Here is a 12,463-nt window from a genome sequence, read left to right as displayed (position 1 = left end):
AAATGTATTGAAAAAAGTTAAGCGCTTTCGTCAAAATCACAAGACTTCATCAGAACAAGAACAAACAGAAAATGCCATATTTAAATACCCTAACCCTTACAGCCATTGGTTGCAAAGTAAACATAATTTCCTGTAAAATAATTAAGCAGTTTAAAAAGACAGTAACACATAATCACAGTAACTGCCCACTACAACACACCAATTGCCACCTACCAACCACATAGACATAAATGTATTGTGTATTGAAGTATGATTTAAAACACAGATCTTGAATAAAATCACATAAAAAAGCTGATTTCAGTTTTAATACAGAACTAATGGATAATATAATGGATTCTATAGTTATGGCAAGAATCTAAATGGCAATTCTCAGAACTGCTCTGAGCTACAACAGAATGGCATTAAATATACTGATCTCAAGGATATTGTCAAGATCCTGGCAGATCGATTCAGTGCCAACTTCACCCCCCTCTCACCCCCTAAAGGGCCCATCTCAATAGCAAAAGATTGCTAAATTATGGTAATCACAGCCACACAGGTAAAAAATGCACTCTCCAAAGCTAAGAATACAGCATCCATGAGACCAGACGACATCCCGGGCTGTGCACTACATGAACTACAAAATGAACTGGCACCTCACCTAAATGCCATGTTTAATTATAGCCTCACCTCAGGCTTTGTGCCCAATGAGTGGCACACAGCTACAGTTATCCCACTCCACAAGGGGGGACCCACCTTGCATCCCAGGAACTATCGTCCCATCAGTCTGATGAGCCTGATGTGCAAATCCATGGAATGCATTATCATGGAACGTATAAACAAAGACATTGTCAACCTTCAAACACTAAACACCACCCAGTTTGGTTTCATAAAGGGCCGATCATGTCTCCTCAACCTGATTGACTTCTTCAAATCAGTCTCCAGAGCCGTGGATGAGGGCAAGGCAGTCCACACAGCCTATATGGACCTTGCCAAGGCCTTCAACACCATCTCCCACTCTGGAATCATAGATAAACTTACTAAGCTGGGCATTAATCCCTACATCACTCGATGGGTTGCCAACTGGCTTACTGACAGAACCCACACTGCAAAAGTAGCCGACTCAAAATCCAGGTCCAGACAAGTGGCAAGTGGAGTACCTCAGGGTTCAGTCCTGGGACTGCTCTTGTTTGGCATCTACTTCAATGAAGTACAGGCCAGCACTAAGGGACTCTGGCTAACAAAGTTCGCAGTTGACTACAAACTGGGAGCCATTACTGAATCCCCAGATGACCTGGATATTGTACAAAAGGGGCTTACAGAAACAGATGCTTGGTGCCAGAGACATGGGCTCAAGCTCAATGCCAAGAAATGTATAGTTATCCCCTTTGGGAAAAATCATGTACCCATGAATTACCATGTAAGTGACAGTACACTAAACACCGAAAGTGTGATAAGGGTCTTAGGGACACAGATGGACAGTGGTCTCACCTTCGATAACTGCATCGCCACAACAGTCAGGAAATCCTTCTCTGTGGCACACCTCATCACTAAGGGCTTTTCATCCAGAAAAAAGGAGGTCATTGTCCCACTGTACTCATCCCTCATTAGACCAATTATAGAGTACAATGCCCATTTGGTATGTACCTCACAAGACATCTGCAACAACTGGAATGGCCACAGAAATACCTCACTAAAAGAATCACAAGCCTAAAGCAGATGCCCGATCTGGACCATCTAAAAAAACTCCAGCTATACTCTGTTGCATATTGCCAACTCAGAGGCGATCTCTGCTTAACATACCAGGCCATGTCAAACCCAGAGCTGTTGGACATGCTACACTTAAAGAAATCCCAATCCCTCAGAGCCACACACTCCAGGGATCTAAACCTGGTCATCACAATGAACAAAACATGCTGGAGGAATAGGTTACTGACCCAGAGACTCCTCATACTCTAGAATAGATTTCCCATACATGTCAAGCTGAGCACCTCTTTGGCCCTCTTAAAAAGGAACCTTGATGATTGGATGGGAGATTGGAAATTCAACCCGGATATCATGTCAGTCACCCTGCTAGACAGGGGGCCAGGGAAGTAAATATTCTGGGAAGAAATAGCCAGAGAATTGTAATGGCTAGGCTTGTATAGGCCCTACATCTGACAGCCTAGTACCAACCTATGAACCTATGAACCTATGAGGCTATTGAGAAACATTTAGTGCATAGTGCTAAGTGAAATATCTTGATGAATGGTGAGTAGCTGAGGGAGATTAAGAGAAACAAGTAGAGTGAGTGTGCTACAGGAGAAATATCATGGCATTCATGGTATGCAAATGATTGCATAGTGGCATCACATCTGTGGTGGCTACAAATGTAGCAAACAGTTGCTACAGTTATAACTTTCCTGCACAAAGTGCTGCAGCACTCATGTTTTAGTTTAAAAAATATATATTTTTTATTTTAATGCCGGTGTTGCATTAATGAGAGAGATCAGGATCGGCTAATCACACCCTCCAACACTTTGCTCCCAGGAGAGTTACCCCTCTTGCCCCACCATAGTTACAATACTGAGACAGATAAGCACTATATGACAATATAAGGCAACCTATTCACTAATACCTAACAGTTACCAACCTGGCTTGCATGTCCAAGCTGTAAAGGTCTGTCACCCACTCTGGCAAGGGGTTCCAGAAATGCTTCCACCTCTATGAGATATGTCTGTGCTATTAGTCCATCTCCTGTGGTGTGGCTCTCCTTGGAGATGTCCTGTGTCTCAGTCTTGCATGCAGTTTCTTTTTTATTTTATTTTGCTTTTGTTTATCAAATTTGTCTGACTGGGTTTAGTCAAAAACCCTTTTTCAGAGGAGGCTGGGGAGAAACTCTCCAACATACTGCAGATGGTACAGTGGTGCAGTGGTAGCATTGTCATCTCACAGAAAGAGATTCTCCAGTTCAATTCTCAGCTAGAGTGCCCTCTTTCTGGAGTCTGCATGTCCTCCCTACATCCATGTGGGTTTTCTCCCATGTAACAAAGACATGCATCTTGAGCATTTCTCCCCAGGCCTCCACTGAAAATTGTCTTTGTTCCAAGTCGGACTTTCCCAGTAAACAAATATTAAATATTACAAACATTTTTGAACAGACATTCAGTAATATACATGAACAGAATTTAAGTAATATACATTGACAATTACATATTATCTGTCTTAGTTCTGGTTTAAGCACTTGGGCTTCAGGCCAGTTATTCTACATTAAGAAGGTTTGTGGTCTGCACTCTTGTGGGAGAAGAGGCTGGACTCTGCCCTTCTGAGCTGGGAATTTCTGGTTAAAGGTTTATAGTGCCTGAATATTTGAACTGTATCTTACTGAAATTGGTACACCTTGTTTGCTGTAGCATAGACTAGATCCAGGCCTGCTGAATCTAGCTTTGTTTATATGCTTGTTGTTTGTTTGCTTGTTATTTCCCTAGAACGCTAATTCCACCTAATACGCGGCTTCTCAGTGCTTCTGTGGATCACTAGTGATATCTGCATTGTTTACTGTACTTATTTCCTTGTTTCACTTGAAAGAAAGTTACTGTTTGTCATTTTTGCATTTAAGTTACCTGTAACACATTGCACTTAAGTTACCTGGCACTTGCTCACTAAAGCAATTATATAAGTCTGCACTAAAAATTAAAAGCACTACACCCTCACTCCCCACTGGCCCTGGTTTTCAATTATTAAGGAATTCCCAATATTATTCTAGCATGTCCAAAGGTGAGTTGTCAATCTCCTCTCCGGTCCAGCTGGTGAATCTGGGAATCTTGAGGCAATGTTACAACTGCCTCATGTACACAGACAACCCTCTCCTCCTCCCGACAAATTCCAACACATGTGAGAGATGCAACCATATAGCCAAACTGGAGGCTAAGCTCTCTCAACTCAGTACAGGCATAACCAGTCAGGAGGAGAAGGAAACCACACTCACTACAATTCCAGTCTCACATAGACCTACCACGACAGCAAACCAAACACATAATCACACAAAAACATACTCGGAGGCTCTAAATAAATATCTGCCGAAGCAGCAGAGACCTCCAAAGCAGACACCCAAGCAGCCGCTACCCCAAAACAAAACACGTGCAACACATATCTCACAAAGCCAGTGTGCCGAACAGTCACAGCCCTTAAGACTAAACAACACAGCTGATACACTTGTAATAGGTGACTCTATCGTCAGGCACACTGACGTCCCGCTCACCAGGCTGAACAAGGAGAGGGTCACGGTGAGCAGCCTGTCGGGCGCTAGGATCCGCCACATAACACAAGCACTCAGGTCACTCCAAGGCAAGTACAAATATGACTCAGTCATTGTCCATGCTGGTGTGAATGACCTGAGACGTACCTCCCTGGACTACATGAAAAGAGACATAAAGGAGCTCTCTGAGCATGTATGACCCTGACCTTGAGTAGCATCTTACCCTCACCAAGAATGATGCCACAATATGAAGACAAGATGATCAATTTCAACAATTGGCTTAAGTACTGGTGTCATTCAAAGGGGATCCAATGCCTGTCAGCTTGGGATGATATGCTCGACAAGCCACGATGCTTCGCTAGGGATGGCTTGCACCTGTCACCCCTGGGCTTTCGGATATTGGCAAAGGCTCTTGCTACCCCCATAGTGCCTTTTTTAGGCAAGGCTCAAAAGACAAACCCACCTCCATAGGTATCACAAGGGATAAGAAACTAAGAGTAATGCTACTCAACATCAGAAGTCTAAACCTCAAGATGCACTTTTCGAAACTCTCCTTAGCATGGAAAACATCGATATCTGTACAGTAACAGAAACCTGGTTCAGGGCTCCTGAGAGCACCCCAGCACTACCAGGTTATACCTCATACCATGCTTTTCAGCCCCAAAACTTGGACTGAACCACAAAAGGAGGGGGAGTATCAATATTCATCAAAGATACCCACATCTCCAGGTTGGTGGCAAAGCACGAAGCATCAGAGACTATCCATGTGCAACTAACAGTGGGTAAAACTGCCTTCCAGTTTATAGCCTGCTACAGACCACCCTCCCAAACCCAGGAACCCCACTCGGCCTTCCTGAGAACACTGGAAAATATGAAGGTCTCTCCAAACACCATTATATTGGGCGACTTCAACTACCCAAACATAGACTGGGAGCATTACTCTAGCTCCAACACCCTAGCCCAAAGGTTCCTAGAATTTATAAACTCAAATGCTATGGAACAACTTGTTACCACTCCCACAAGAAGGGAAAACATACTGGACCTGATCATCACCAACATGGGGACTCTATGCTCTAGACCAGAAGTGTATCCCTCACTGGTAAGATCAGACCATAAACTAATCTCACTGGATATTCACATCCCGATCCCACCCCCTGCCCAGAAAACCACAGTGAAAAACTTCTCTAAAGCAAATTTCACACTCCTCAAAACTGAGGTGGAATCCTTCAAAGCCCCCGGGCCTGTGGAAAATACGGCCCAGACCTCAGAATCCTTTATAAACGCATTCTATGAACACCTTCAGGAATGCATGGATCATGCGATCCCAAATAAAACCAAGACCCAATCCTCCAAAGGCAGACGTCCTGTCTGGTGGACCCCAGCCATAAACAAACTATACAATAGAAGGAGGAAGCTACTAAATGATAGATCAAAATCCCAAAAAGAAAAGGGAAGACATCACTGATAAGTATTAGCAAAAAACTACGGGCACACATAAAATTGTCTAAGGCCAGCTTCGAGAGAAAAATTGCACAGGACACTAAGGATAATCACAAGGCTTTCTTTAGTTATGTTAGGAACCTGGGTGGTAATTCCCAGATATGCTCAGAATTAGTCCAAAATGACAAAAAATACACCGAACCCACAGACATTGCCAACATCCTAGCTGAGAGGTTGAGCGCAAACTTCTCCCCCCCTCCCCACCAAAAGGGCAAATATCTATCCCAGCAGAGTGCTGCCCCCCTGACATCTCAGATGCTCAGGTAAGAGCCGCCCTCTCCAAAGCAAAAAACACAGCATCAATGGGACCAGACGGTGTCCCGGGCTGCATCCTACATGAACTCCAAGAAGAGCTAAACCCAAACATAAACCTACTGTTCAATCTCAGCCTTACTACAGGATATGTGCCCAAAGAGTGGTGTACAGCAACAGTGGTCCCTCTCCATAAAGGTGGTGCCTCAACGGATCCTGGAAACTATTGCTCCATAAGCCTGACTAGCTTGGTCTGCAAAGCTATGGAAAGGATCATCATGGACCTCATAAATAAAGATATTGGGGACCTACAAACACTGGATCCTACCCAGTTTGGCTTTGTTAAGGGCAGATCCTGCCTCTTAAAACCTGGTTGATTTCTTTGAAACAGTCACCAAGGCCATTGACGAGGGGAAGGTGGTCCACACAGCCTACCTGGACCTCGCAAAAGCCTTCGATACAATACCCCACTCGGGCATTTTAGATAAGCTCACCAGCTTAAATATAAACCCCTATGTCACTAGATGGATTGCAAATTGGCTCAAGGACAGAACCCACATGGTTAGAATTGCTGGAGCCATGTCAGACTCCAAACCAGTTACAAGTGGTGTCCCACAAGACTCAGTCCTGGGACCTCTCTTGTTCGGTATATATTTCTCAGAGGTGCAGGCCAACACGGAAGGACTGTGGCTGACCAAGTTCGCACATGACTGCAAACTGGGCGCCATAATCGACTCTCCAGCCGACACAAGCATCCTCCAAAAGGGCCTCATAGAAACAGACAACTGGTGCCAGAGCCATGGCCTCAAGCTAAATGCCAAAAAGTGTATAGTCATCCCCTTTGGCAAAAACAAAGTGCCCACAAATTACCACATAGGTGGTAATCCATTAAGTATAGAAGAAGTGATTAGGGACCTGGGGACCCAAGTTGATAGCAATCTCTCATTTGACAATCACGTGGCCAAAGTGGTTAGAAAAACATTTTATATAGCCCACCTAATCATGAAGGGATTCACATCTAGATCAGGGGACGTCATCTTGCCTCTTTACTCATCCCTCATCAGGCCCATAATTGAGTACAATGCCCCTTTTGGGATGTACCTTACCAGACACCTGCAGCAACTGGAAATACCCCAAAAGTGCCTCACCAAGAGGATCAAAGGGCTCAAACAGATGCCATATGCTGCACGGTTAAAGAAACACCAGCTCTACTCAGTGGCATACCGCCTGTTCAGAGGCGATCTGTGCCTGACATATAAAGCCATGTCCAACCCAGAATTAATGGACATGCTGCACCTCAGAAAATCCAAATCCCATCGAGCTATGCGCTCGAGAGACTTGAACCTCAGCACTGAAATAAATAGGACATGCTGGAGGGACAGATTCATAACCCAGAGGCTCCCTTCACTCTGGAATAAAATCCCAGTCCAGGTTAGGCAGAGTCCCTCATTGACTCTCTTCAAGAGGAATCTTGATGAGTGGATGGGAGATCGTAGGTTTACCCCGGGTATCACTTCTGTGTCACTGTTAGGCACAGTATACTAACCTCGAAAAAGGGCATAGCAAAATAAATTTAAAATGTGTGGCGAAAGCCAAACACATTCTGGCTAGGCTTATAAATGCCCTAGGGCAGATAGCCTAGTATGAACCTATGAACCTATGAACCTATATACATTTGCTAATTAGATTATATTCATATAGAATAAAGGAACGTTTTCAGTATGAAATATAATTATGTTTAGTAGATGTTGAACTTTGCGCATTTGAAGAGGCATATTATTGTTGTTTGTTTTAATAGATAATAAATTATGTGATTAGTGCTTAGAAATTCAAAGAAATGGTAGCGAGGGAAGGAATAATTTAGGGCAGGAAATGTTAACATTGTAGTTACGAGGTTGGTTATAATGTAGGTTCAGAGCCAATTAGATAGATATGGCTTCCATAAGGTTTATATTAGAAATATAGAGGGTGAGGGGTGAGCAGTGTTACAAATCCATGTACATAGCTGGGAGATGTTAGTAAAGCTACTCAGGTATTGGTGAAGATTGGCTGCGGAGCATAGGATTCTGAATGAAGGGAAATGATTTGATGATATGGCAAGCAGAAGATAACAGCGGCAACTATCCTGCAGATATACAGGAACAGGTCCTTTGATGTGATAGGTGAAGTTTTAGTTATGTTTTATATAAGCTTGCATTCCAAATGGATTTCAGTGATAGTAGGCTGTGGTTCCATAGTTTAGCTACATTGTTTGAATATTGAGTCACCTGCATGTTTCAGCCTTTTTACTAATCTCTTCTTCATAGAATAAGTGTGTTGCTTGGTTATACTTTAGAAACCAGTTGAACCAGGGCATTTGAGTATATAAATTCTAGGAAAAGGTGGGCAAGGTAGTTAGTACTTGAGTAGTTCTCCCAGTTAATGTTTGAGTAATTGAGCAGCGTGGCTTGTTGAGCATGTCATCCCAGGTGGACAGACACTGGATCCTCTTTGAATGACACCAGAAACTTAGCCAATTGTTGAAATCAAGAATTTTTTCTTTATGCTGTGGTATCATTCTTGGTGAGGGCAGGATGCTACTCAGGGTTAGGGTCATACCGGCCTGGGCTACGTGATCAGAGAGCTCTTCCATGTCTCTTTTCATGTAGTTCAGGGAGGTACGGCTCAGGTCATTCACACCAACATGGACAATGACAGAGTCATATTTGTACTTGTTTCGGAGTGACCTGAGTGCTTGCGTTATGTGGCAGATCCTGGCACCCGACAGACAGCTAACAGTAACCTTCTCCTTATTCAGCTTAGTGAGTGGGATGTTAGTGTGCCTGACTATAGAGTCATCTATTACTAGTATGCTGGGTATGTTATTTTCCCTTAAGGGCTGTGATTGCATGGCACACTGGTTTTGTGAAGTATGTGTTTCATGGTTTGTGTTGGGAGGTGGAGGTTGCTTGGATGTTTGCTTTGGAGGTCTCTGTCAGTTTTGCAGATTTTTATTTAGAGCCTCCAAGTATGTTTTCATTTATTTATGTGTGTTTTTTGCCGGTGCTGGTTTAATGGGTCAATGTGAGACTGGTGGTGTGATGCAAGTATTTCCCTTCTCCTCTTGACTGTCTGATCCAGTCTTGGGTTGAGAGAGCTTAGCCTCCAGTTTGGCTGTATAATTGCATCTCTCTCATGTATTAGTGATTGGAGATAGGAGGAGAGGGTTGTCTGTGTACATGAGGCAGTTGTAACATGCCTCAAAATGCCCAGATTCACCAGTTGGAATGGAGAGTACACCTGAAACTGCCCTTTGGACATGCCTGGATAGGTACAGTGAACTGTTTTACTGGATGGCTGGTAAGGTCGAATAGAGAGCCTTGTCCTCCTGTACAGAACAACTAGCGTTTATAAGTGCTTGCTTTAAGTTTTGAGCAAGTGTCAGGCTGAGAAATGAATGGCTTGAGTGGTTAAGTTGAAAGTTTGTCTAGTTCCAAGGGAAAAATTGAAGAGGGGACTTTGTGGAGCTGGGAATAGTTTTACCATAGCTAACTGGCACTGCCCGGCATGCAAAACTGAGCAAATGCAGTATTTATAGCAGGGAAATGAAAGAGACAGAAATTAGCCCAAAATGGCCAATAAACTACTAATTTCTGGGCTGAAAACACTCCTCCCCTCTCTCACAGGTGAACAGAGATACTTCCTTCTATCCCAGTAAGGTATGGGCAAACACAAATATTTGTAATACAGCCCTGAATTCAGCACTAACCTGAAAACTGGACTATTATAGCTTAGGAAGGTGGGAAGCAGGTATATATATATTTTTTGTTTTGTTTTTTTTTTTTTCAGAAAATAAAGCAGATACAGTAAAAAAACTGTTTAAATGCACAGAAAAGGATACTTATTGTTATATATCGTAGATCAGAGTTGTAGTCAATGCCCCTAGTAATAAAGTAGGAAGAAACATAAATACAGTAAAAGCAAATGAATAAAGTGCAATTTTATATATATATATATATATATATATATATATATATATATAAAACAATAGAAAAAGAACAAACTGATTTAAACAAGTTACCCAATTAACCAGAAAAAAAGCTCAAAACTGAGCTCTGTTCCAGCAGTCTTCAATCAGACAAGTTCTAACTGCACACTCCTGCTACTAGGGTGCAGCAAAATCTTCTCCAAAAAGATGGCCTGGATCAGTGCTCAAGTTATACAAATAAAGCTAGATTCAGCAGGCCTGAATCTAGTCTATGCTACAGCAACAAGGCACACCACTTTCAGAAAGAAACAGTTCAAATAAGCAGGCGCAATAAGCCTCTGACCAGAAATTCCCAGCTCAGAAGGGCAGAATCCAGCCTCTCCTCCCACAAGAGTGCAGACCACAAACCCTCTTAATGTAGATAACTGTCCGGAAGCCCAATTGCTTAGGCCAGAACTAATACACTTTTAGAATAGCAGACACTGGGCCTACAATCAGCAATTCCCAGCTTAGAAGGATGTAAGCTACCTTTCCTGCCACAACAGTGCAGACAACAAAGCTTCTTAGTGTAAAACAGCCTGTATGAAGCCCAAGTGCTTAAACCAAAAGACTTAGAATAACAGTTACAATTTAATCAGGCTACTACCAAGCAGTAATAAATGCAGCAGAATAAATACAATTGAGTACTTTTAAGATAAGCAAAATAAAATAGGAGGAAACACAAATACAGTAAAAGCAGAAGAATAAAGTGCAATTTGTTTTTTAAGTGCAAGAAGAGAGGAAGGAAGAACCTAGTTGGGTTGGCCTTCTCAAATCTTCTCTCTGTATTAGTAGATTGAACACTAGACTCAGAATATGATCTCACTGTACTCGATTAAGTGAAAAAATGAGATGGACCCAGGAGGAGTGTTCTAATACAGACTTACAGGAGGGGCGGGCAATTCCAGAGCCATCAACACTAATACCAACACAAGAACAGTGAGGGTGGGTGGTGAACTAACTGCAGAGAGAAATACAGCACACTGTTCAATGAAACACACAATTAGGAAACAGAAAAAATGAAAATATAGTAATTTTAAAACTGCAAGTTTGCACTTAACAAAAGACTAAAATACACTACTGCAAGTTTCACTGAACTTCAGCTTCTAATGTAGATGTTTGTAGCCAAGCACGTCTGTCAGAAGTTGAGCATAATATGATTTCTCAAACTTTGTGGCTAGCACTTAAAGTAGAGAGGAATCCATCTAGGCTATTAAATATCAGATAACAAAAATTGATAACATCATCCCTTCATATATCAGACAGACACACAGCACACTGTTCAATGAAACACACAATTAGGAAACAGAAAAAAATGAAAATCTAGTACTTTTAAAACTGCAAGTTTGTGCTTAACAGAAGACTAAAATACACTACTGCAAGTTTTACTTAACTTCAGCTTCTAATGCAGATGTTTGTAGCCAAGCAAGTCTCTCAGAAGTTGAGAATAAAATGATTTCTCAAACTTTGTGGCTAGCACTTACAGTATAGAGGAATCCTTCTAAGCTATTAAATATCAGATAACAAAGAAGTGATAAGACCACCACCCCCTCTTATAGCAGAGAGACACACAGCACACTGTTCAAAGAAACACACAAGAAACAGAAAAAATGAAAATCTAGTACTTTTAAAAGTTTAAGTTTGTACTTAACAGAGGACTAAAATACATTACTGCAAGTTTCACTAAACTTCAGCTTCTAATGCAGTTGTTTGTAGCCAAGCAAGTCTCTCAGAGGTTGAGCATAAAAATGATTTTTCAAACTTTGAGTCTAGCACTTAAAGTACAGAGGAATCCCTCTAGGCTATTAAATATCAGATAACAAAGAAGCATAAGACCAACCCCTCTTATAGCAGAGATACACACAGTACACTGTTCAACAAAACACACAGTTAGGAAACAGAAAAAATAAAAATACAGTACCTTTAAAACTGCAAGTTTGTACTAAACAGAAGACTAAAATGCACTACTGCAAGTTTTACTTAACTTCCACTTCTAATGCAGATGTTTGTAGCCAAGCAAGTCTCTCAGAAGTTGAGCATAAAATGATTTCTCAAACTTTGTGGCTAGCACTTAAAGTAGAGAGGAATCCCTCTAGGTTATTAAATATCTGATAACAAGAAAGTGATAACACCACCCCCTCTTATAGCAGAGAGGCACACAGCACACTGTTCAATGAAACACACAATAAGGAAACAGAAAAAATGAAAATACAGTACTTTTAAAACTGCAAGTTTGTACTTAACAGAAGACTAAAATACACTACTGCAAGTTTTACTTAACTTCAGCTTCTAATGCAGATTTTTGTAGCTAAGCAAGTCTCTCACAAGTTGAGCATAAAATGTATCACATACTAAAAACTCTAACTTGGCTGGTGTTTTCTTGCTATTTGTCCCAAGTTATTTATCTGTATGACCTTTTTACCCTTTGGTTTACATATACCAAGTCCAAGATGTTCATTTCTGAGAGTATTCTATTTTATCCAGTGTAT

This window comes from Protopterus annectens, chromosome 1.part1 (assembly GCF_019279795.1).
Source record: "Protopterus annectens isolate FY-2018-M chromosome 1.part1, PAN1.0, whole genome shotgun sequence".
NCBI lineage: Eukaryota > Metazoa > Chordata > Ceratodontiformes > Protopteridae > Protopterus > Protopterus annectens.
The sequence above is the reverse complement of the archived record's forward strand: the minus strand, read 5'-3'. Positions refer to the sequence as shown.